The sequence below is a fragment of the Pongo pygmaeus genome, chromosome 14, assembly GCF_028885625.2.
Source record: "Pongo pygmaeus isolate AG05252 chromosome 14, NHGRI_mPonPyg2-v2.0_pri, whole genome shotgun sequence".
Classification (NCBI taxonomy): Eukaryota; Metazoa; Chordata; class Mammalia; order Primates; family Hominidae; genus Pongo; species Pongo pygmaeus.
Genome location: NC_072387.2, coordinates 97,856,331 through 97,881,970, shown reverse-complemented (window position 1 = coordinate 97,881,970; position 25,640 = coordinate 97,856,331). Strand labels below are relative to the sequence as shown.

At 33.4% G+C, this 25,640-nt stretch overlaps 1 long non-coding RNA gene across 1 annotated transcript; it reads right to left on the bottom strand.

Annotated features, from left to right (window-relative positions):
• Nucleotides 1-1,767: 1,767 nt before the first annotated feature.
• Nucleotides 1,768-23,574, bottom strand: LOC134738038 (uncharacterized). The gene is made up of 3 exons (XR_010123509.1): nt 23,523-23,574; nt 2,202-2,285; nt 1,768-1,856 (listed from the first exon to the last, which is right to left on the bottom strand). It is a non-coding gene; the product is annotated as an uncharacterized LOC134738038 (long non-coding RNA).
• Nucleotides 23,575-25,640: the final 2,066 nt, after the last annotated feature.

The following is a 25,640-nucleotide window of genomic DNA, read 5'->3' as shown; positions in this document are numbered from 1 at the left end:
ATACATGATCATATGCAGATGAGAAAACAATTTGTAAATTCAGGAAATCCTTATTGTATGCTTATATTTTGGCATAGCAAACATTTCAACATTTTGAAAGGTAATTGCATTTGTCATATTACTCACAATGTAGTGAAGCATGCATTTAAACATCTGTTCTAAAAATTGAAGGGCTTGTTTATTAAGACATTTTAATGAATTTTCATAATTAAGAACAAAATACTAGAACTGAATCATACAGTAAATTTTTTTAGGGAGATGGCTTTGCAACTCCTCATGCATGTTTAATACAGAATTCCCAGAGCACAAATCTTAAGGCTATTTTGTCTATTAATGTATTATCCCTATCTTACTGAATGGTTACTTGCAAATATCACTATGGTCTTATTAATTTTTGTGTTATTAAATCTTACCCAATTTTGATTATTTCTGGGGATCATTTTCTTTGGTATTGTGATTTCATTCATAACAAAATTTAGAAGAAATAGAACTCAAATGATCAAGATCAAAAATAAGTCTGGAATATAAATGTTCTATGCCATGACAATCTCTAAAAGAGTAGCTAAATGCACTTTATGTTTTGTCTCATTTTGTATTCATAAGTGAAAAATAATGCATTTAAGTAGAAGAAATATGCATCTTTATAGCCTCAGAGTTCTTGCATCATAGTAGCCTGTAACTTGTCATAGACTTTGCTGTCTGTGATAAATAGTGGATTTCTGATCTGGTATTCAGTAGAAGTACTGCATGCTTTATACCCATTAACATATCCTCTGTATTTTAACTTATAGTGGAAAACTATAATCATAAGGATAAAACAATAATCTGGGTGTTTGGGAGATCTTCTAAGAGCTACTAAAAATAATATGATGTGAAGCTAATTATAGGCATATTAACTCAAAGTGTGTGAGGCTATCTGATGAGGCTGAGGAAACAGCATCATTTTTTTGCTTCTGGCTTAGTTAGTAATGGAACAAGAAGCGGAAACACTCACTTCTTTTACAATGGAAATAAAGTAAAAATATCAGTTAAAATAATGTAACATAACATTATTCCCCCATCTCCTTGTTAATTTAATATTTTAAAAAATGATTTCAATATTGAAGACCTTTGTGATAATTTCAGCAACTTTATGAAGATATAAATTACATATTAACAGGATACTTGTCATTTGTAAAAGGTTAGTCTCATAGAACCCCTAGGAAACCAACTATAAATGTTAGAAATAACAAATATAATACAGTTTTTTGAGATAAAATCAATATTATGATCAAGCTGTTAAAGAATACTTGAATCAGGTGGGTTATGATGTATTCATGGCCAAGTGCAAGAACCATACCACATAAAACCAGTCCCCAAAATGGTACAGAGATTGTATTAAGAAAACTCAGTCACAAAGATATGAATTTCTTAAGTGGGTGGACCCCAAATTTCTGAGAAACATGTACTTTTCCAAGAGGCACATTAAGAAAGACCTGAAGAAGATGCAGGCCAACAACACCAAGGCTATGAGTTCATGTGTCGAAGGTATCAAGGTCTTCACAAAGCCAAAGAAAGTCAAGCTCAATACCCCAAAGGGGATCAGCTTGAAGCCCAATCAACTTCTTTGTATTGCCTACCTGAGGCTCAGGAAATGTGCCCTCATCACCAAAGGTCTCAGGCTGTTGTGGCCAAAGGCTCAAACCAAGGCCCAAGCTGTTGCTTGGTGTGTTGCCTCACTTCCCAGCTCCAGTTCAAAACCCCATCTCTGAGGTAGAGTCCTCTGCCTGCCTGTGTGAGGACAGAAGAACTGATGTGACGCCTGGGCTGTCTTCTGCATGGATCTGGTGTCCTCTGTCCTATTTGTACAAATAAATCTGAGGTAGGGAAGAATAAAAAGCTTAATTTTTTGAGTGCTTAAAAACATATGGTATGTTTCAACAACAAAGGCACAATAAAATTACTAGCTTATTATTTGATGAACTCCTGCAAAAATATATATTTTCTCTATTGTCAGGTCCAAATCTCCTACCAGCCAACACTGAATATTAAATATTAGAGTTTCTGAGATCTCAGGGGCCAAGCGAGCAGATGCTCGTAATACAAGCAAACAAAATAAAATGTCTGAGAGAAAGCCTCATATCAACTTAACCATTCTGCCTCTGAGAGAAGTAAGCAGCAGAAGAAAAACATTTTGTGTTTGTGCATGCTTATGTTCTTACCTTATGTATGTAGTGAGCAGAAGCAAGAGCTGCTAGCAAGAGGCTTCCCTGGCTCATCAATCATATTCAAAGAGTATGTACCATCTGCATTGGAAAAGTAGATGAAAGGAAGGAGACAATGCTTTACAGTTTTCACTTGTCAGCCCTTAATACTCCCCCAATGATCATACTACTTTTATAATAATGCAATGTTAATACTGTCATAAAAACTGCAAAGATATGTTCATGTTAACTTCTAAATCTTCAATACCAGGGATAAACAAACTTTTTCCAAAAAGGACCAGATAGTAAATCTTTTAGGCTATGTAGGCCACAAGGCAAAATCGGCATATTATGTAAAAATTTGTATAACAAGAGATAAACCTCTAACACATACTTTCATATTAGATTTCATTTCTATTTTATTTTACATAAATAAATAATAATAAATAATAAAATAAAAGAATATAAATAAAAATGTATAAAATAAAATAAACTAATAGTACATAAATATTTTCTGTAAATAAATAATAATTGAATTTAATTCATCATAGTAGAGGTTTATGTACTGTGTATTAGCAAAATGAAACTTTTGGAGGGGGTAAAGGTTAATATTTGCTTGATTGTATCTCAAAGTTAGTATTCCCTATCAGTACAAGTGACTGAAATAGTTCATAAGTTAATGCTGATAAGAAATGAGATTTCATGTATCTTATCTTTGAAAATATTTTCACACAAATATGTACTATGTGCTACTGATATTACATGAGCTCTTTTTTTTTTTCTTTTCTGAGACAAAGTCTTGCTCGGTCGCCAGGCTGGAGTGCAGTGGCATGATCTTGGCTCACTGCAGCCTCCGCCTTCCAGTTTAAGGGATTCCCCTGCCTCAACCTCCCAAGTAGCTGGGACTACAGGCATGTGCCACCATGCCCTGCTAATTTTTGTATTTTTAGTAGAGATGGGGTTTCACTATGTTGGCCAGGATGATCTCAATCTGTTGACCTCGTGATCCACCTGCCTCAGCCTCCAAAATTGCTGGGATTACAGGCATGAGCAACTGCTCCCAGCCTCATAAGCTCATATTTTTATTGAGAATATTTATTCCTTGGAATGCATTTATGGAAGTCTATTAGATAATTTCTTTGACATTTGTCTCTAATCACGTTATTGCATTACCAAGTAGTCACTTCCAGTTGAAGTTTAGGTAGATCTCCTCAATTGCACAGTTCAGTGGATTCTGAAATATCCTCTGAAAATGTAATAAAATATAACTACTAAAAATTTGTGTTGAAACAGAGATGTAATTTTTTATCATTTGACCACATGGGAAATGTTTTTAAAAGGTTGATGTCACTTAAAATACAAATAATGTTAGTTGTCATCAAAATGACATTACTGCAATATCAGTTTCACAGAGAAATACTATTTTACCATTTAATTTTACACCGAATTTCACTGAGGAGCATTACCTATTCTGCATAAAAATAATCACCAAACTCACTAAATATATTCTAATAGTAATTAAGGATGGTTCTTCCATTCAGAAAACAATGTCAGTCTTAGTCCTGAGCTAAAAAATAAAAATAAAAATAAAATCCCAGTAATACTTTACCACAGCTAAACCATCAGATTTTGATGTGGTAGAAAAAGTCAAGTTACTTCACATATATTTCTAACTCACATGCCTGGCAATAGTTAACTCCAGGAAAATAAATCAAATTCATCAATAAACTTCTAGTTAAATTGTATATGATAGTATAAAATATTTTTCTGACAAGTACCTGCTAATGAATAATAAAATGAATTAATGGATACTATAAACACCCTTTATTATCACAAGCTTTGTAAATTTTCCCAACTAATTATTTAACTGCTTTATGTATAATTTTACCACCATCAGTTCTAACACATCTTAGCAGATTCTGCTTTGGGTTGTACTGAATTAAGTCTTAGTCACTTGGAAAACACTGCCTCTTGTACTTGTTTCAAGCAATCTATTTATAGACTTTAACTCTTTAGTCACTTTCAAGTTGACAGTGACGCATCTGTTAAACAACAACAACAACAAAATAGTATTAGTAAAATTTGTAAACCTATCAAGAGCCAAGGAAAACTAATAAAAATATTTGCCTTGTTTTTTTAATTGATTATGGATATCACACTCAATGTTCTCTTTATGTAGCTGCTCTCTCTAAAGAGCTTGCAGTCTTAAATAAGTTTTTTATCTTAAGCTTAAGCTACATTTGTTCAGCTGCTGCAATCACATGTAATTCAGTTGATTCACTACTAATAAAGAGTTTTTCTCATTTGTCTTACAAGTAAGCCACTCAAAATATTTGCTTACTGCTTGACTGTTAGATTTTTGTGTGTGTGAAGAAATTCTTCCACAATGAGATATTCCATTTTCAATTTTCAACTTTTCTGATTATTGTCTTCTTGTAAGATGGGAATATTGTGATAAGCATGTGTGTATGTGCATACTATATTCTGACAGTGTCAATGTGAATTATGTTCTTTTTATACCATTAGAGTGCCATTGTAAATAAACATAACTGTCTTCTAATTCAGTAACCAAAAAATTGTCATACCATGACTTAAAAACACAATACTCAAACTTAAGTTTTCTTGTTGAGTATGCACTAGTATAAACAAACATAAAAAAGTCACAGTACAGTGATAAATATGACACCCCAAATGCTGTCCAGGCATAATTGTGTCACTGAAAGTTTTTGTCTGCCTACCAGTGGTGAAAACAATGAATGGAGACTATGTTGCAGCTATTAAACTCTGTTGCTACAGCAAGAAAACAGCCACAGACAATACATCAAGGAAGGAGCAAGGCTGTGTCCTAATTAAATTTTATTTATGAAAAATACAAGTTGAGTTCCATATACTTTTCATGTGACATAAAGTATTATTTTAAAAATTTTAATCAGTTTAAAATGTAAAAATCATTATTAGTTCCCAAACAGAACCAAAAAAGGGACTGGGACACATTTACATGTCAGGGAAAAATTTGCCAATCTCATTTCTATTGTGATACTATTTTGCTTCTGTTAAAAGCATAATAAAAAAGGAGTAAAGAACAAAGAAAGAGAAGGCTTCCATACAGAAGACAAAAGATACAATATGCAATTCAATTTAGAAGCTTCAGGAATTGACCTCAAGAAATAAAGATACTAACATGGAATATTCAGAATTTTTTTAATCTCTCGATATACTCTGTAGCAATGATATTTAATTGTATATTTTTTAATTTTTCCAAGTAACTTCAAATATGTTACTACATCTGATCCCCAAATTATCAATATAAGACAAAGAGTACATACATTACTTTTCTGTTTGTGCAATTTAGAAAACTGAAGCTCATATCTTAACACTTTCATAATTATAGGACTGGTAAATAGGAGAGAACATCGCATAGTTATGTTGATACTTACAGGTGTTATTGATTCTAGTGAAATATATTCTAGTCTAAGTAGTTAACTATAACTACAAAGGGAGAAGACTCATTCTACTTTGTAAGAGTTCCTGTGATATCAATAATCATAGGACAGGCATTATGAATAGTCCTGCTCTCTCTACTCCATCACGGTGGCATTGTACATATACAGGAAGATAATACGTAGGTCCTATTTTTTTAACGGAAATCAAATTATTTTTATTTTCTCTGACCCACTATTTATTCCTTATTCTGATTAAAAATAAACTCTGACTTTACTTATGGTTTTTTTTGTTGTTTTGTTTGTTTTGTTTTGTTTTATAATCACTACTTTCCCCTAGTATATACCTTCTCTGACCTAAGGAGGCTGAGATACGTGACTCCACTAATTAAATTCTAACTTGATTTCTTATATCTTCTTGGTATATCTTTCTAATCCAATATATTCTCAGAAAAAAAAATTGGAAGGGTATTTTGAAGGCTGTGGCTAAAAGGCAAAAGAAAGAAAAAAGTATGGGTGCCCATCAGACATTACAAAGATATTTCTTTGCTTGCCCTTGAGTATATATTTAGGAATTGATTATATTTAAATATGAATTTACATCCAAATATATCATCAAATAATCTACCCTGCCAAAATAGTAAGTTGCAAATAGTGTGGTCCTGGAAAACTTGAACACGGCCACAAGCTTTCTGTAAATGATGGGAATTATACATTGTAAATACAAACCAACAAAATATTAATTTTCCATTTGTATATATATGAATGACTGACTTGCTCATTGAATTTGGAGATGATAGAAGTGATTTTTTTCAACATTCTAAAAAATAAAACTGACTCTTGAACAATCAGCCAAACAGGCAACTAGTTAAAATTAAAAGACTAGATATGTGAGAAATCCATTGCTTTATGTAGGTTTTGATTTTCCTTAGACCATGACCCAACTTGCATTAACAGCTATCATGGAAGACCAAAAAGAGGGTGTGTTGATTGCTTGTATATGAGGTTTGGCACCTATTCACGTAGATAATTGTTTAGACCAAATAACTAATTGTCCCTTTAACAACAAGCTGCTATCTGCTTGTCAGTCCATTTTTTGATATATATTCTCAACCTCAACACTAATTCCATATGTTTAAATAAAATTTTTTTCTCTCTCAGTGCTATTTCCAAAAATTTGAAGAGTGTTTTTTAAGAATATTCAGACCCAAATATAGTAATAACACTTTTCCCATATTCAGCCTATTTTTTAAAAATTCATGGTAATTCCTGTACTTTTATGATGCTCAATTAGACTTTAATAAATTGTCCCAGGAGAGAAATTATGTGTGTGAGTGTGTGTGTGTGGTATGTTTAGGAGGGACAGTGGAAATCCAAGTCAGTTTACATCTTAGAGATATACATATACTGTATGAAAACACAGAAACAAGCATCATGAAATATTTACAATCAACTCAATTCTTATAAACCAAAATAAGAGAAAGAAAAAGAATAGGGAAACTGGCTCTTCACTTTCTCAGTTAACTTGTACTCACTCCACAAACCCAAAACTGTCTACTCATAACATAACACTTAGTGTACATTTTATCTGTGAAAAAAAGAATCGATAGATTATATGTTCTTGTTTTAGAACTGGAAGAGTAAAATACATGTCTTTGAGAGTTTCTTAAAATTTCATGCAAAGCCAAAACTTAATATACATATAATAGACAACATGAGCCAACCAGTGTGCCAGAAAAATATTAAGCAATTCATTTCTTCTTTACATTTTATGACAAATCTCTTACTATCCTAATTACTGTTAATTAGGAAACTAGGTCAGAGACACTATCTCATCAGTGTCATGGAGCTTTAGAATTACAAATCTCAATTTCAGCTTTGCTTGGTCACTCCTTAAAATTGTTAACATGATGAAAACAAGAAATTAACTGATGAACACATAAGACATTCTTCAAAGACAGTCCTATATGTGACCAGTTTCTCCAAGGTAGGAAAAATAAATTTTGGAGAACTCACTAAAATTTACCTGGAACACATTTTCATAGTTGTGTCTGAGTGATCCAATCCAGTTTTGAATGTCACATCTGTTATTTTAAACCAGATGACCTAAACATACTATTCAACTTATTTTTATTAATAGAATCAGAAGCTCAGTGAAGTTACATGTAATTAATTAGATTGCAAGTTTACAGATTTGATGTCCAATGTGTTCTTGACTGTTTTTCAGCTGCAAAAACTGATTTAGTATAAGGTATTATGTTTTAAACATCTACTACTATCCTTTTTTTCTCAGAAGCAGAACATCTAAAAGTGTAAAAAACACTTTGTAATTGTTTTGTAATAAAACAATCATAAAATCTTCTTGGGCTTAGAGTTAGAACATAAACAGTAATGAAAGGGAATATAAAAATTGAGATTGAAAATGTAGTTAGGGCCACACACATTGTAACAGAATGCTCTGGTCAAAGTAATACATGTAACTGATAATTATGTATAATTATCATGTATTAATTTTAAAAAGTCACTGTGAGTGATGGATATGTTAATTAGCTTGATTGTGGTAATCATTTCAAACTGTATATGTATATCAAAACATCAGGTAATATAACATATATTTATAAGTTTTGTCAAGTATACCTGAGTGGTTCAATACTTCAGTGGAGCTAGTAACTGCAGATGTGAGAGAAATAGCACGATAACTAGGGGCAGAGCCTGAAGATGTTGCTGAACTGCAGCAAGCTAATGACAAGACTTGAATGAATGAGGAGTCACTTCTTATGGATGAACAAAAAATTGGTGTCTTGAAATGGAATCTACTCCTGACAAAGATGCTGCAAACATTGTTGAAATAAAAACAGAGGGTTTAGAATATTACATAAACTTAGTTAATAAAGCAGCAGCAGGGTTTGAGAAAGAAGTCCATTTTGAAGGAAGTTCTACCATGGGTAAAGTAGTATCAAATAGACTTGCATGCTACAGATAAATCTTTCATAAAAGAAAGACTAAATTAATGCATCAAACTTCACTGTTGTCTTATTTTAAGAAATTGTCACAGCCATCCTAACCTTCAGCACTAACCTGATCAGTCAGCAGTTATCATTGAAGCAAGACCCTCTATCAGCAAAAAGTTTACAACTCACTCAGATGATTGTTAGCAGTTTTAGCAGTAAAGTACTTTTTAATGGAGGTATGCAGATTGTTTTCTTAGACATAATACGATTGCACAGTTCACGGACTACAGTATGGTATAAACATAACACTTATATGCACTAAGAAACCAGAAAAAAAAGTGTGACTACTTTCACTGTGATACTCACTTTATTGTTGTGGTTTGAAGTGAATGAGCAATGTTGCTGAGGTATGCCAGTAGTTTTCATGGTCCAAGTCCATGGACCTCTAAGATCACTGCTTTTATTTGGATTGACTTTACATTGCTTTTGCTAACCAATACTCGCTTATAAAAATCACATATCACTGCCTGAAAAAAAAAATCCAGCCTGCCTGTATATTGAGTCTAACTCCATGTTAATAAACTGTCTGTTATTTTTCTGTCCTGGCTATATACAAAGGCTTTATCTAGCAGGCCTCATGGAAGAAAGTTACCCTTCTCACATTAGACTTGATGTATAGCCAATGCATGGCAGTCTTGTGGTTTCAAAGGGATGCTGCATTCAGGGACTCAGGGCCTCCTGGCCAATCATTGGTCTTTACATAATCACATTCCTTGCCCTGGCACCTTCATTTCATTCTTTGATCAGCCCTCAAATCCCTCTAACTCACTTCTTATCCTCTTGCATACTTCCCTTTTAAGCTCTTCTGCCCTCTGACTTTACAATTATTTCTGCAATTCCCATACCTGCTTCAATAATACAGTGCAAAAAACTTGTCTCCTCAATGATTTTTCTGACTCTGCATAAGCCACACTGTCTCATACTGCCTTGAGCATCAAAGCACAGGCCAACAGTGCAAATGTAAACCTACACATCATAAGTCTAAATATTTAAAAGTTACAAATTAAGCCTTTGTCCCAGCTTGTGTTTCCATGAAGGGCCACACATCATGCTTCCCAGAAATTTCATTGGTAATGGGTGTATAATGATATTGTTGCCTCCCCTGTGTCAGCCGTACTACCAAGTGTTTCTGTGGATCCCCTCGATAGAGCATGGAAAATAGTGAACGCAGATCCCAGCTCAGGCAGTGACTGGACCTGCTTAAAACTTAGATGAGAACTGACAGTTCAAGCTACCCAAGGCATTAGATCAGGCAAGTGCTTCTCCCTCATATTGCCTTTTTCCAATTCAGAATTTCCAGGCAATTATACATGCTTTCAAAACTATTTCATGTAAGCAGAAAAAGGAAGAAACTACAGTGATCTGGGAAAAGTGATCTGCCTGGGAGAATTTGGAGAGGCAACCAGAGATAAAACCTAGACAGAGGCTGTTAGTCCTCATCTTGCTCTGCACCTTATCTTCTAGATACCTTGGCTCAGGTTTTCCTCAGTGGTAACTCCATTTTGTTCAGTTGTTACCTTTCAAAAAAATTTCTTAGGAAACTAAAAATATGTGTTTTAAGATTGGGTGTTTATGTGATATTCAGGGCCTGCTGCCCAGATCTAAGGGTAGCATGGGCCTCCAGTACCCTCCCATTCTAGTGACTTCATTGGTAGTATCCTGTGGGAGTCATGTCTGATAGTCACTGTCTACCAACATAACTTGTACATAAGAGTGCCTATATGCAGTATATAAAGTTCAACCTGATTTTCTGTAATAGATGGCCAAAGGTATACCGAATACCATACAAATGGAAAAGTCTAAAAGTTCATATTCTAGCACTTAGTGGAATTGTAAGATGATTAATTTGTCTATCACCCTATCTATGTTTGCAGCTCGTTATGTGTCATGCATCAACATTTTCTTTCTTAATTAATTATTAGTGCAGTAATCATTTCTAGTATTAATTCTGAACACAGTATGATGGATAATTTTATTTGTCAACTTGACTAAGCCATGAAGTGATCACATATTTAGTGAAACATTATTCTGGATGTTTGTGTGAGGGTGCTTGTAGATGAAATTAACACTCAATTGATAGAATAAAGCAGATTGCCATCCCTAATGCACGTAAACATCATCCACTCAATGGAAGGCCTAAAGAGAACAAAATGGCTGACCCACACACCCCCTTCCCACCCCCACCCTACTCCACCCCAAGTAAGAGAGCCTTCTCCTGCCCAATTCCTTTGAACTAAGACATGGGCTTTTATCTTGCCTTCAGACTCAAACAGAAACACTAGCTCTTTCTGGATCTCAAGCCTGCCAGCCCCTGTATGGGAATTACACCATCAGTTCCATAAGTTTTAAGGCCTTTGGGATTGGAATGAAACTATACCACAGGCTCTCCTGGGTCTTCAGTTTGCCAGCTCAACCTGCAGACCTTATGACTTGTCAGCCTCCATAATCATGTGAGCTAATGTTTTACATCAAATAAGAATATATACATATCCTATTGTTTCTGTTTTGCTGGGGAACCTTTACTAATACATACAACATAACTTCCAAATTTCTGAAAAGTTTCTCAAATTACAATGATTAGCACGCAGCTGTGAGTCTTCATATATCTGTCAATCTACAAACTCACACCTGATTTGATTATTCTTAGTTGCTGGCAAATTCAAATGATTAACAATTCATTTAAAAATGCTCATACCTGTAATCCCAGCACTTTGGGAGGCTGAGGCAGGTAGATCACCTGAGGTCACGAGTTCAAGTTCAGCCTGGCTAACATGGTGAAACCCTATCTCTACTAAAAATACAAAAATTAGCTGAGCATGATGGCAGGTGCCTGTAATCCCAGCTACTTGGGGGGTCGAGATGGAAGAATCACTTGAACCTGGGAGGCAGAGGTTGCAGTGAGCAGAAATCGCACCGCTGCCCTCCAGCCTGGGCAACAGAGCAAGACTCCATCTCAAAAAAAAAAAAAAAAAAAGAAAGAAAGAAAGGAAGAAAAGAAAAAGAAAAAAGAAAGAAAAAAAAAGAAAAATGTTCAATTTTTTTTTCCTCACAAATGACCCTGATAAAATATATATGGTAGAACGTGTTAAAGGAGACAACATCTAACATATGTAGGCAGAAGTTTGGGTATGGGGCAATTATGAAGATAATTTTCATTGCCAGGAGCCAGCTGATGAAAAGCCCTATAATTAGATGAAGTACAAGGCACTAAAAGAGAAAGACTATTATGTATAAATTACATGCTAGAACATTGACATGAAAATAATAATTATTAGCATCATTATTATTATGAGTTACAAATAGTTTACATACTTAATACAACAGTGAATTACACATGATCTTTCAACATAATGCTCATGCCCTAAAGTTAGACACAGCTGTCTGCCACCAACTCAGAATAAAAACTGGATGTGGAAATAGAATGAAACAAACACACAGCAATATAAAAAAATCAGCCATAAAATATTCATTGGCTCTATTCTCAGAAATTTCTGTTCCTCCTCCCTGATTAGAAAATTTTCCTGGCTGGGTGCAATGGTTGACTCCTGTAATCCCAGCACTTTGGGAGACCAAGGCGGAGGTTAGCTTGAGTCCAAGAGTTTGAGAACAGCTCGGGCAACATAGTGAGACATCATTTTTACAAAATAAATATTAAATAAATAAATAAATATTAGCTTGGTGTGGTGGTACATACATGTGGTCCCAAATACATGGGAAGCTGAGGTGTGAAAATTGCTTGAGCTCGGGAGGTCGAGGCTGCAGTGAGCCATGATCATGCCACTGCACTCTAGGCTGGGTGACAGAGGGAGACCCTGTCTCAAAAAAAAAAAAAAAAAAAAAAAAAAGAAAAGAAAAGAAAAAGAAAAAGAAGGAAAGAAGAGGAAGGGAATGGAGAGGAGGAGAGAGGAGGGGAGGGGAGGGAAGGGAAGGGAAAGGAGAGGAAGAGAAATGAAAAAAGAATTTTCCTAAATATTTGAAATGAATAAAAGCAAAAATGTTATCAGAGCTGACCAGAGAACTTTTGTGCATAATGTATCCCATAAATGATAATAATAGAGATTATCTTTTTCAAAGTAGGCGGAGGCAGAATTTTTTGTTCTTTTGCCCAATTACTTAGCCTTGATTTAATATATGGAGATTTGATGGGTAATTTTCTTACTTTCAGATTCAGCAACAACTTCTAAGAGCTCACTCTCAACTATTGCAATTGTTACCAATATCATTTAATCCACAAATTCTTCTCACACTTATTTCTCCCAGTTTCTTTCCTATCCTATCCATAAAATTCAGTTTCTTTACTGTCACCCAGGTTATAATAACTAGTATTATGTGTATGTCTACCCTAATTTGAAATGCTATTGACAACCTCCCAATCATATTTACCTACACAATGTTAATCCTTCTTGATGGTCCAATTAAGATCTTCAAGAATGTCTCCTGAAGACTACAACTCTCCCTCTAAATTATGATCCTATTAAACAATAATAGTGACACTTTAAAAAACAGAATTGGCCGGGCGCGGTGGCTGACGCCTGTAATCCCAGCACTTTGGGAGGCTGACGCGGGCGGATCATGAGGTCAGGAGATCGGGACCATCCTGGCTAGCAAGGTGAAACCCCGTTTCTACTAAAAATACAAAAAAAAAAAATTAGCTAGGCGTGGTGGTGGGCGCCTGTAGTCCCAGCTACTCGGGAGGCTGAGGCAGGAGAATGGAGTGAACCCGGGAGGCGGAGCTTGCAGTGAGCTGAGATCGCGCCACTGCACTCCAGCCTGGGTGACAGAGCGAGACTCTGTCTCAAAAACAACAACAACAACAAAAAACAAACAAACAAACAAAAAACAGAACTGTGGTGGGCCTGGGCGCAGTGGCTCATGCCTGTAATCCCAGCACTTTGAAAGGCTGAGGTGGGCAGATTACCTGAGGTCAGGAATTCGAGACCAGACTGACCAACATGGCGAAACCCCATCTGTGCTAAAAATACAAAAATTAGCCAGGCGTGGTGGTGGGTGCCTGTAATCCCAGCTACTCAGGAGGCTGAGGCTGGAGAATTGCTTGAACCCGGGAGACAGAGGTTAGTTACAGTGAGCCGAGATCACACCACTGCACTCCAGCCTGGGCTACAGAGCGAGACTCCATTTCAAAATAAATAAATTAAATACATAAAATAAAATAAAATAAAAACTGAACTGTGGTGGGAGAGAGAATGGAGATAAAATTGAAGTTAGACCTTTGTGTATGTTTATGAGAAATAAAGATTCTAAGCTAAAATACAATACGAACTTGAAAGGGCCTGCGATCTCTTTTTAGAAAGAAGGAAATTAAATGGGTATCAGAAAGTTTATGAACTATATTGGTTGGAATTTGGTATAGAATTGTGGATAAATGGAGCTAAAATTTTATACTTCTGTGTGAGATAATGAGGGTTAAGCTCTTACCACTATTTTCATTTGCTAGTCTAATATTGCTCCATTTAGTTATTCCACAAAAATTGTTCATATTTACCCAAAGCATTTTCTGTCTAAAGACACAATATTTCTTTAGTGCTATTACATTACCTATTAATCCAGGATGTAGAGTTAACAAGACCATCCTGATTGAGCACCTAACTCCTCCAGTTCTTCAATTGAGTGGAGAATACCACAACAGCTCAAGAACAAGAATAACACTGAATAGCTCTAAAACCAAATTTATAAGTGTACAAACAAATGTTGGTACATCCATACAGTGAAATACCATTCATTATGAAAAATAAATGAGGTATCAAACCATGCATATACATGGATAAACCTGCTAAAGCAAGATTAAATGTATACTCTGCTTTTTTACAAATTCTAACACATTAGAATTTATGTAGAGAAATCAAATGTAGTGAAATAAAAAGCATTATATCCTTATCTGCTAAAATAGATGTAAGTTCCCAAGAATACTATAATCATGATATAACTGCTGAAATAATTCATAGAAATTAGTAATGATATTGAGAGTGAGTGAATGGTAAATAGAAATGTATTTAATCATCTATAAATTAAAACTTAATTACATAATATATGCCAGGAAAGATAATAGGCATTACAACATTGTACTACTTACCTCCCCTCTAATGTCTTATTATTGAATAGTATAGGAGAAAAAAATCTATTTACATATATATTCATATTATATAATATGGAATAATAATTAGTCATTCAATGATATGAGAACCAAAGTGTAAAACTTAGGACATTCAGGTAACTGAAACTTTTTTAACAGTGAACTATAAGAAGAGAAAAAAATAAAATATTTATATGATCAGTCTATTACAAATATATTGTGAATAAATAGGACAAGTATAAAAAATATGGAAATTAGCAAATAGCAGGCACAAAACAGATTTGTTTTTTTCTTTTTCTTTGAGATGGAGTCTTGCTCTTGTTGCCCAGGCTGGAGTGCAGTGGCGTGATCTCGGCTCACTGCAACCTCTGCCTCCTGGGTTCACGCAATTCTCTTGCCTCAGCCTCCCCAGCAGCTGGGATTACAGGCGCCTGCCACCACACTCAGTTAATTTTTGTATTTTTAGTAGAGACGGGGTTTTGCCATGTTGGCCAGGCTGGTCTCGAACTCCTGCCCTCAGGTGATCCACCAGCCTCGGCCTCCCAGACTGCTGGGATTACAGGCATGAGGCACCGTGCCTGGCCAACAGATTTTTTTTTAATTGACAGATAAAAAAACATATTTTGGAGCTCTGTTTTCCAATACAGTATTCGCTAGCCATATTTGAAATGTGAGCACTTGAAACATGGATAGTCCAAAATGAACATGTTGTAAGCGTAAAATACACGTGATATGAAAGATTAAGTAAAAAAATGCAAACTATGTCATTAGTAAGTTCAGATCTATTATTTGTTGAAATAATAACATTTTAATATATTTGGTTAAATAAACTATAATTGATTTTATCTATTTATACTTTTAAAAAATATGGCTATTAGAAATTTTTTAATTATATGTATGTCTCATATTATATTTCTATTGGAATGGCATCATTTTAGGACATCAGAAATACTTGAAAAATATTGAGTATTTTCCCACATTGACCAGATAATTTGCTGAAAACTTATACCATTCTAAGGAGTCAAAATGTAACCTGATAGATAAAAGAGAAGTCCTCCAGTAAAGACATCCATTTGCATCTGCTACCAATTTCATCACGCTGTCTCTACTGTTAAGTAACAAACTGCCAAAAACTTGGTGGCCTAAAATAATAATAAACAGTTATTTACTTATTATTCTTCAGTCTAGCTGGGTTCAGATAACTGGTTCCGCTGGTTAGTTGTTTAAGGTCTCTCATAAGTTCAACTAGGTTGTTTAAGATCCTTGGAGGTTCAATTAGGGACAAAAAATTCTGAGCACTCCTCCCTCAAATGTTTGGCACCTCAATGTTAGATGTGGACGAGATGCTCTCTTCTTGTGCTCTCTCCAGTAGGGTATCCTAGATATCTTTGTGTGGTGGCTCATAGTGCCAAGACAGTGAAGGAAACCTTGTTGTATGTTTCCTGAGGGTTCCAAAAGAGCAAGGGGTGTTGCCAAGCCATTTAAGGTCTAACCACATGAGTTATTTTTCAATTCTGCCATATCTTACTGGTATCCAAGAAAATCATGTGGCCATATAAGGGCAGGTGAATAGATCCAATATATATGGGAAGTGTTTTTGACAGTATTCTCTGGAAATTATTTACCACATCATTAAATTTATGCTTATTTTCAAACTATTGGACTACAGACATGTCTTGTAATTTTTCAAATATTATTATTTTCTAGATATTGATACAATCACATTTATCATGTTTTCTTTGAAAAATATTGCACAAGTCAGGTGTGATTTTTCATGCCTATAACCCCAGGATTTTGGAAGGCTGAGGCAGGAGGATAACTTGAGGCCATCGCAGGAGTTCGAGAGCAGCCTGGGCAACACAGCAAGACCCCATCTCTAGGAAATTTAAAAAAAGAAAATCAGGTGTAGTGGTGTGTGCCTGTAGTCCCAGATACTTGAGAGACTGAGGCAGGAGAATCACTTGAGTCCAGGGGTTTGAGGCTGCATTGAGCCAAGGAGCCATGATTATGCCGTTGCACTCCAGCCTGGGTGACAAAGCAAAACACTGTCTCAAAAAAACAATTAAAAACATAAAAAATAATAAAATAAAAGAAAAAATTGTACAATGTTTGCCAAAGTTGTTTATTGAATTTAAATAATGCATCTTATATTTAAACAAACGACTATATGATTCACATTCTAAAAACTTCAAAATAGAGAACAGCATTATTCTTAAAAATAAATGTCCTTATTTAATTTCTAAAGATTAAAAGGCTCAACTTCAGAGATACCATGAGCTTGCTAATTTTTTTGTGAAAACAAAGCTATTTATGTGTTTATGGTAATATGTATTAATCTACATTATTTTTCATTTATGTTACAAAGCCTTAGAATTGAAAGCTGCCTTTTGTAGTAGAAATTATTGACTTCAGAAAAGATCATGCTCCATTTTAAAATATCCATCATATTTCTTACACATAATAACTATTTTGAATAAAATGTTTTTGCTCCTATCATTGCAAAAGAAACTTCCCTACTTATTTTATACTGCTGAAATTTCTGATTAAGTAAATCCCTAAAATAATTCACTTTTTTGAAAATTCCCTCTTTTTTTCCAAAGGTATTAGAAGTTAACTTTTGTTGTGAAAACCAATACCTCCGAAAATATTAAAATGGGCCATTCCCTACATAAAGGGAAAGATGGTAGTTAAACCTCTGACAGCATGAAAGAAAAATCCGTTCTGATTTTTATTCAATAGGGAAAGCCTCAGTTCTAAAGGTGAGGAGCACAGAAGACGAAAACAGCAGCCACTGGCATAGAAGATAAAACCAAGGAAGTGCAGTGTACTGAAAGCCAAAAGAGGTAAGTGCTTCAAATAGGAGTAAATGAACACTCTCAAATCTCACCAAATGATCAGGTTTGATGAGAATGGAGAACTGAACACTATATTTATGAATTCTATGAGCATTGGTAGAAATAAACAGGCAGAAGCTGGACTGAAATTGGTTCAAGAGAGGCGAGGAGTTGTGATCTGGAGTTGGTTTTAGAATATGTTTTGTAGAATGGATGAATACATTTAAAGGAAAAATCTAGAGACAAATTGATTTAGAGTGTTTTTTAATGCTCAAAGCAGGAGTATTAAATGTTTATTTAAGATCACATCATGGACAACAGAACATAAGGATAAAACTTGAGATATTATGAAAATATAACCTACAAAAATATGAAATTAATTGAACAAGAAAGGACAAAGGGAGAACCAACTACAGATAATTGTACAGATTTTGCTCCTGGAGGACTTTGAGAATAGTGGGTAAAGTAGATAAATGGGACACAAATAGAAACTCTGTTTTATACCTATTGAATAAAAGTAATAATAACAAGCAGGATGGATAGTAGAAAACTGAGAATATATATTTTACATGTAAAATGGTATAAACTATGTGCCAGAAAGCTAAGGCCCACAGGCCCAATTTGGGCTGGTGCCTGTTTCTATAAAGTTTTATTGAGACCTAGCCACACTCATTCATTTATGTATTGTCTACAACCAATTTCACACTACAGTGGCATAAGTGAGTAGTTGTTGTATAACCCCAAAAAGCTGAAACCATTTACTATTTGAATCTTTGTGAAAAAGATTATCCAACTCTGGCATAAATAAATTCTCTTTTGAATGTAGCAAGTGACTACTAACGTAGTTAATAATTTATTTTAACTAAAATTCTATTAGTCACTAAAAGCTGTAATATTATGATGAAAAAAAATTTGTTTGTTAGAAAGTGGTCAGATAGCTCAGCTCAAATATGATTACCCTGAAGTCTTTCAAATCTAGCAAAATATTCCACAACTGTTTCAAACGTATTGTCAATATTTCAAATGGAAAGCTACATATGGAAAGATAGAGTAGACCAATTGAATAATTAACTTGGTTCTGAAACATTCAGACATTGAACATTTTAACTCTTGACTTTAAAATCTTGAGAATTTTAGAACTAGCACATACTTTTATTATATTTAAAAGACCCTCAAAATCAGAATAATTTTGAATAGATATAAATGATACTTTAAATTTTAACTAGCAAGGAGTAAAGTTAGTTGCTTCAATTACAATACCCAAAAGTTATAATTAGGTAAAGCTTTAAAATGGCAATGATAATTACGCCTAAAACATTGCTGAAATTTAAGACTACATAAATACTTATACTGACAAATATTTTTACACATGAAATACATGATCTAGACATTTATTGAAATCTCTTGATCAGCACCATTAAAGTTTGTAACCTTTATTTAGGTTATATATTTTTGGTATTATATTTTCAATGATCCAAGTTAATTATGTCAATATCCTATAAGCGAATATGCAGACATACCATATTACTGTTTTGCACCGGTAGGTTTTCACGACCTATTTATGTAAGCAATTATCCAAATATATAGGATAATCATTTCCGTTTGATTATTTTTTATACATGTGTATTTCTTGCATTTAGTAAACAAAGAATATCTGTTTTATTTAGGTTGGTGCCTTAATTAGAATGATGTTCCTCTAACTGGAAAGTAAAAGTACAACTTAAACAGAAAATAAGAATGAAACCAAGACAAAAGATTAATTTTGAAGCAGGAATTTATCACAGTTAAACCTAGTGAGATAAGACACATGTAATTAGAATCCTCACAATAGAGGCAGAGTGAATAAAAACATTAAAGGCCTTTGCTAAATTAACACTTCATTGTATTAGCATTTTACAAAATCTTTGCCTGCAAAATACTTGACATAAATGGCAATGTCTGTCAACATTGAAGAGTTAACTTTCTGTGAGAGTGTGTGGATAATATACACAAATAAATTGAGTATTTTAAAGCTACATTTGTAGAGAGAACGATGATATCATTAAATTTCATAAGAGTCCTTCAAAGGAAAAGATGAGATTCTTCACTCTAGGTGTAAATTACATTGGTCCACAATCCTTAAAATTGACACACCGAGAAAGTTCCCAAACCATTCAGACACACCCTATTAGCTAGAGAAATCTCTGATGTCTCATGGAAATTTATTCCTGAGTCATGAAAAATTCCTCAGTATATTGCAAAATCTATTATAGAATTTGTGTCTTTGAAGGATTTTTTACTGCCACTCATGGACCCTCTACCCAAAGATCAGTCCTTCATCTAACACTGCTTTGGACAATAAATTACATATTTTCAGTATAGTCTTGTCTGTATGTTTAATTTGAACAAGCGTTTGGTTATTACTATAATATTTCATATTTAAGAGAAAATGTCAAGGACGATATTTTAACTTATCAAGAAAACCACACCATTACTTTGGAATTTTTTTCTTCTATATCAACATAATAATAAAATAAATAACTTGATATTTAATTATGCCAGATATTTTAAACATTAATTTTCATGTGTTTTTTTTTTATTAGTGTACCGTGCCGTATATTTCAGATCTTTTTTTTCAACTTTATACTGTATTAGCTCTAAATGTCTTGCTAAAATGAATCATATTTAGCACTGGGTTTGAAAGTTCCTTGACAGTTTGGTTTATAGTGCATATTCCTTCTACATACCTCAGATGCACAGCAGTATGACAAACACGGAGCTTACTAAGGGAAACATTTCTCTCATGTTTCAGCAAAACTACTCTGTTTCTGAATAGGCTCGTTTCATTGGATGTTCAAAAGTTTTATTTTTTCATTCTAACCTTGGAAAATATTGTTGATGAAAAACACTTCTATCGCTATACTATATTTCTTAATACAATCGCCCACCATTTTCTTTTCTGTATTTTAAATTTGAGTCACCTCAAGGTTAACTTTTTGTTAACTCTTTTTCTCCAAGTCTTATCTAATACAATTATAGTGATGAGCTTTTAGAAAAAAAAAAAAGGCATTTTCTATCTGCTAATAGAGGAAGAGTCTGGGTGATAAAAGATGACAAAGAGACAAAAATGTTCTCCTTTTAACCTATAAAAAGCACCCAGTATGTGGAATAAACAGTACTTGCATAATGTTATTTCTGAAAAAGGACTATCATAAAACCTCTAGACTTTATAGATTATTGGGATTTACTGATTTGTTTTTAAGTTCTGTAGTCCCTCGTTGGTGGCCCTGCTCTCGGGAACCAAAGAGGTACCTCCGCCCGTGGGAACCCAGAAGGAGCCAGATCCTGACCCACTTTGAGGATCATTCTTCTCTCTTGAAGGATACATGTTCATAGAGGGGTGGCTCAATCAGCCCATTTCCTGGCTGTGGAAACACAGATCTCCAGAGCACATTTTCTGTCTCTTTTTTTTTATTTTATTATTATTTTTATTATTATTATTATTTTTTGCAATATGGATAGTCTGAGTATTTATCAAATTCTGGTTCTTTTTTGCTTAAAAAAGAAAAACAGATTTTATTTCTTTCCTCTCTCATTTTACTATGAGCAGCAAAGAGAAACTAGCTCATCAATTTACAAGTTCTACTTTTCATAAAATAGCCAAGTTCTCACCACTTTATAACAAGATTATCTTTTTCCACCAGTTTCCAATACATGTTCCTCGTTCCTGTCTGAGACCTCAGCAGATATCTCTTTAACACTCATATTTCTAGCAACAGTCTCTTCAAAGCAATCTGGGTTTTTCCTATTATGCACCACAAAGCTCTCCCAGCCTCCAATATTACCCCATCCCAAAACCACTTTCACATTTTTAGGTGTTTGTTATAGAAGCACCACACTTCTTGGGACCAAAATCTGTATTAACTTGCTAGGCCTGAAGTAACAAAGTACCACAAACCAGGAAGCTTAAACAACCAAAATGTATTTTCTCACTGTTCTGGAGGTTAGAAGTCCAAAATCAAGGTGTCCGAAAGGCCATGCTCCCTCTAAAACACCAGAGAATGATCAGTTCTAGTTATTTCTTCTAGCTTCTGGTTGTTCCTTGATTTGTGACAGCATAACTCTAATCTTCATTTGGTATTCTCCCTGTATACGGGTCTGTTCCAAATTTCCTCCTTCTATAAGAGCAACAATCATATTGGATTAGGGAACAACTCTACGCCAGTATGACCTCATCTTTACTAATTACAGTTGACCCTTGAACCATGCAGGATTGAACTGCGCAGGTCCACTTATATGTGTATTTTCTTCTGCCTCTGCCACCTTTGAGAGAACAAGACCAAGCTCTCCTATCCTTCCTCCTTCTCGAACTACTCAATGTGAAGTCAATGATGTTGAAGACCTTAATGAACAGTAAATATGTTTTCTCTTCCACAATTTTCTTTTGGTTCCATTATTGTAGGACTATAGTAAATAATACCTATACAAAATATGTGTTAGGCATGTTATTGGTAAGTCTTCTGGTCAACAGTAGGTTATTAGTTAAGTTTTGAGAGAGTCAAAATTATACATAGATTTTCAACTGTGTGGAGGGCCAGTACCCCTAACACCCGTATTGTTTAAAGAGCAACTGTATGTCCACAATAATCCTATTTCCAAATAAGATCACATTCTGGAGTACTGGAGATTAGGACTTCAATATATGAATTGGAGAGGGTGGCAACATTCAACTGATAACATGCTATGTTTTAGATAAGTAACAATTACCTGGTAAAAAGCATATCATTATACAAATAATCACTAAACAGTTATAATTCCTATTTTCTATGTTTCCATGATATTTTCTCCTGGAGACTATTTCTTTTGTTTTGACATAAATATTGTATAATGAGAGCTGGAAAGAAGCAAAATGTTTTAAGGCTATGCTTGTATTAATTCTCTTTGACTAAAGTAACAAATAACAAATTATAGTAGTTTGTATACTTAAAGATTCTGATTGAACATTATTGATTTATTGGAAACCACAGGTTAGTTTCACAAAATGTGCCAAGCCTAAGAGGTTCATTTTAAATTAAATTACAACTTCTTTCAGGTTATTGGCAGTATGCCTTCAGATTTTACTTTCAATGTGTAATTATATGCATAAAAATTAACATGCAACCATATTAGAAAATAAACATGACAAAGTACAGTGCTCTATAATAGAGTTTTCATTACATTAACAGAGTAAATATATAGCTGTTTGTTTATCATAGGCAGATAGTGATGTTTAAATTTACTGACTGATAAAGATTTTTTTTGTTATGGAAATCGCGTGTAATTGTCCCTTATCAGTTTTGTTATATATCCTTGAGTAAATATAATTTGCCTACTAAGATTGTAGAGATGAATTACTTTTCTTTAATGCTATTTGATCCAGTGCAAATAACATAATCAGATAATCTTTTATCCATGTGAGAGGATTTGCACTGGTTTGAACTCAGTGCTTACATGGATGCAAGAAAGACAGAAAAATAAGTTGTTTTAATGGTTTCCATTTTCCATATTATTTTCATAGAAAGTATGATAAATTGGGCCCAAGATAAGTGACTTCGCATGTTTATAGTATATTAAACATTTCCTTTAACCTAATCTTAGGTTGTTACTCTTGTTCCTAAGAAGAACTGCAAATTTCAGAAAATATAATAAAGACCATAGGTAAAATTTCATGTATTTATTTACCTGAGTAACACTTACTATAATTTAGATATATGACAATGTTTACATATATACATATATTTATTTATATATCTTAGGAATTTAAAAAATATAGACTGCAGAAATATTTCCAAACTTTTTGAGTTGTAAAATTTAAGAAAAAATAACTAAAAGGAAATATACCTTGTAAATCACTGGAGAAATCTGTGAGTTGAAATAATAACTGAAATAAAATTTAAAAGTTAAAGATAGTTGTTCTGTGGTAGTAGAATATAGATTATACTTACAGTTTGTTTCTAATATCTATATTTTCCTGATGACCACTGTTATTTGGTAACCTAAAAGGAATCATAAATAATTTTAAATTATTTGAGAAGCAAAATCAGTAAATGACAATAAAGTAAGAAGAATCAAAGAATATTGATGTGAAAAGGTTTGCATTTTAGAAAAACACTATAATATTTTATTCTATCCTGGGATTTAAATATTCCTTCCTTATGGAGAAAAAGTAACAAGAATGTATCAAAAATGAAAAGGGAAATTTTAATACTCTATTATATTCTAAAGTATATTTAAAAAATAGGAAAAAATTACCATAATATCAGCTCTAATGAATTTATTTTGCTTTTATGTCAATTCCAAATGCATTTACAAAATACCCCCATGATGTTTTAATTTGGTTATTTGTTTTAGGCTCTTAACAAACAATTTCTAAAATCTATGCCAAAAAATAAACACCAAGAAATAGCTGTGTGAATTTTCAGAAACAAGGCAAAGAAAAAAGATTTGAACATACCAGATATTGTGACATTCAAAGAGTCATTGCTATGAAAACAGTTCAGTCTTGGCTTAGATATAAATAAGCTCCTGAACAAAATACAGAGCTCAAGAAAAAAATACATAAATGGAAAAATTAGAAAAATTAATGAGATATAAGTAGTAAATTAATTAGCATTGAGAAAACCGTCTCAAACATGGCCAAAGATAAGGCAAGATCCTGCTTTTGCCACACATCCAAGTGAGCCATAGGTTAATTAAATATCCAAACGTAAAAGAATATAATATAAACTTAATAGGCAATAATGTAAAAATATATTTTCATCAGAACAAACTTTTTTTCCAAAGTACGAAAGATGAGTGATTTTTTTAGATTTGGTTACCTCAAAATGAAGGATTAAATTAACCAAAAGATGATGTAGACTGGGTAATAAATTAGAAAAAATATTTGCCACATCTTAAAACATCAAAAATTTACTTCTATAGTATAAAAAGAAATCTACAAAGCAAGAAAAAATATATAAATAGAAAATTTTGCAGAAAAAATTCCCATTAGCTCTGTGTATATAAAGAGATGCTTTAAATCACTAGTAATCCTATAAATAAGAATTAATATAACAGTTATATTACTATTTTAAACCCAATGTATTGAAAAGATATAATTACATATAATATAATGAATTAGAAGGGATTTCATGAGAAAGAAACTCCTATTCACTTGTGGTGAGGCTGGAGGTTATTTCAACTATTCGGTACAATTTTCAAGCTCATTTAGTAAACTTGAATAAAATAAAGTTCTTCAACTAAACATTTATACTATCCTTGGTTTTATATATGCCAGATAATTTTTTAGTAAACTGTCTTACAAAGTTCCATACAAATATATTGACTTGGCAACTTTCACAGTCTATATATGTATATAGGGAATAGCTAAATAAGATGTTACGGATTCATGGTAAAGAATACAATGCAGTATTTGTAAACTATGGATTAGTGGATATGACAAAAGCCATAGGTCATAAAACAGTGCTGAAAAAAATTATGAATTAGGATGAGATGTAAATCAAATATATTTTAAGTAAATTATGTAAAGCCATATAGAGTGACAAAAACCTATATCAAGACATGCTAATGCGGTTGCATTTAGGAGAGATTTGTGTGGGAATAAGGGATAAAGAAAGAACCATAAAATAAGAAAGAACCTTGGGTATGCTGCTGCTGATTACACACTATGAAGTGAGCAGTCTGATTAACTCTCTTTTCTGCACCTGAAAATCCAGCAATACATTTTATTCATTCATTCATTCATTCATTTATTAAATCAGAAAGACCACTTTGTCAGTGGGATTTTGCAGTTAAATTTTAAAATAAAGAAATAAAATAAATCAGGACTTACACAAGAAGACACTTATGCAAAAAGATTATTGCAAGGAAGAATAGGGACTTCACAGTCGGGAGAAAGCTGTAACCCTAAGATCTACACGTGCAATCTCGATATCTGCAGGTTCCACATCCGCAGATTCAACCAACCGTGGATCAAAAATAAATAACAAATAAATAAGTAAATAGAAACAATACAACAATAAAAGAGATTATTTAAAGTTTATGGGAGAATGAACATAAGTTAT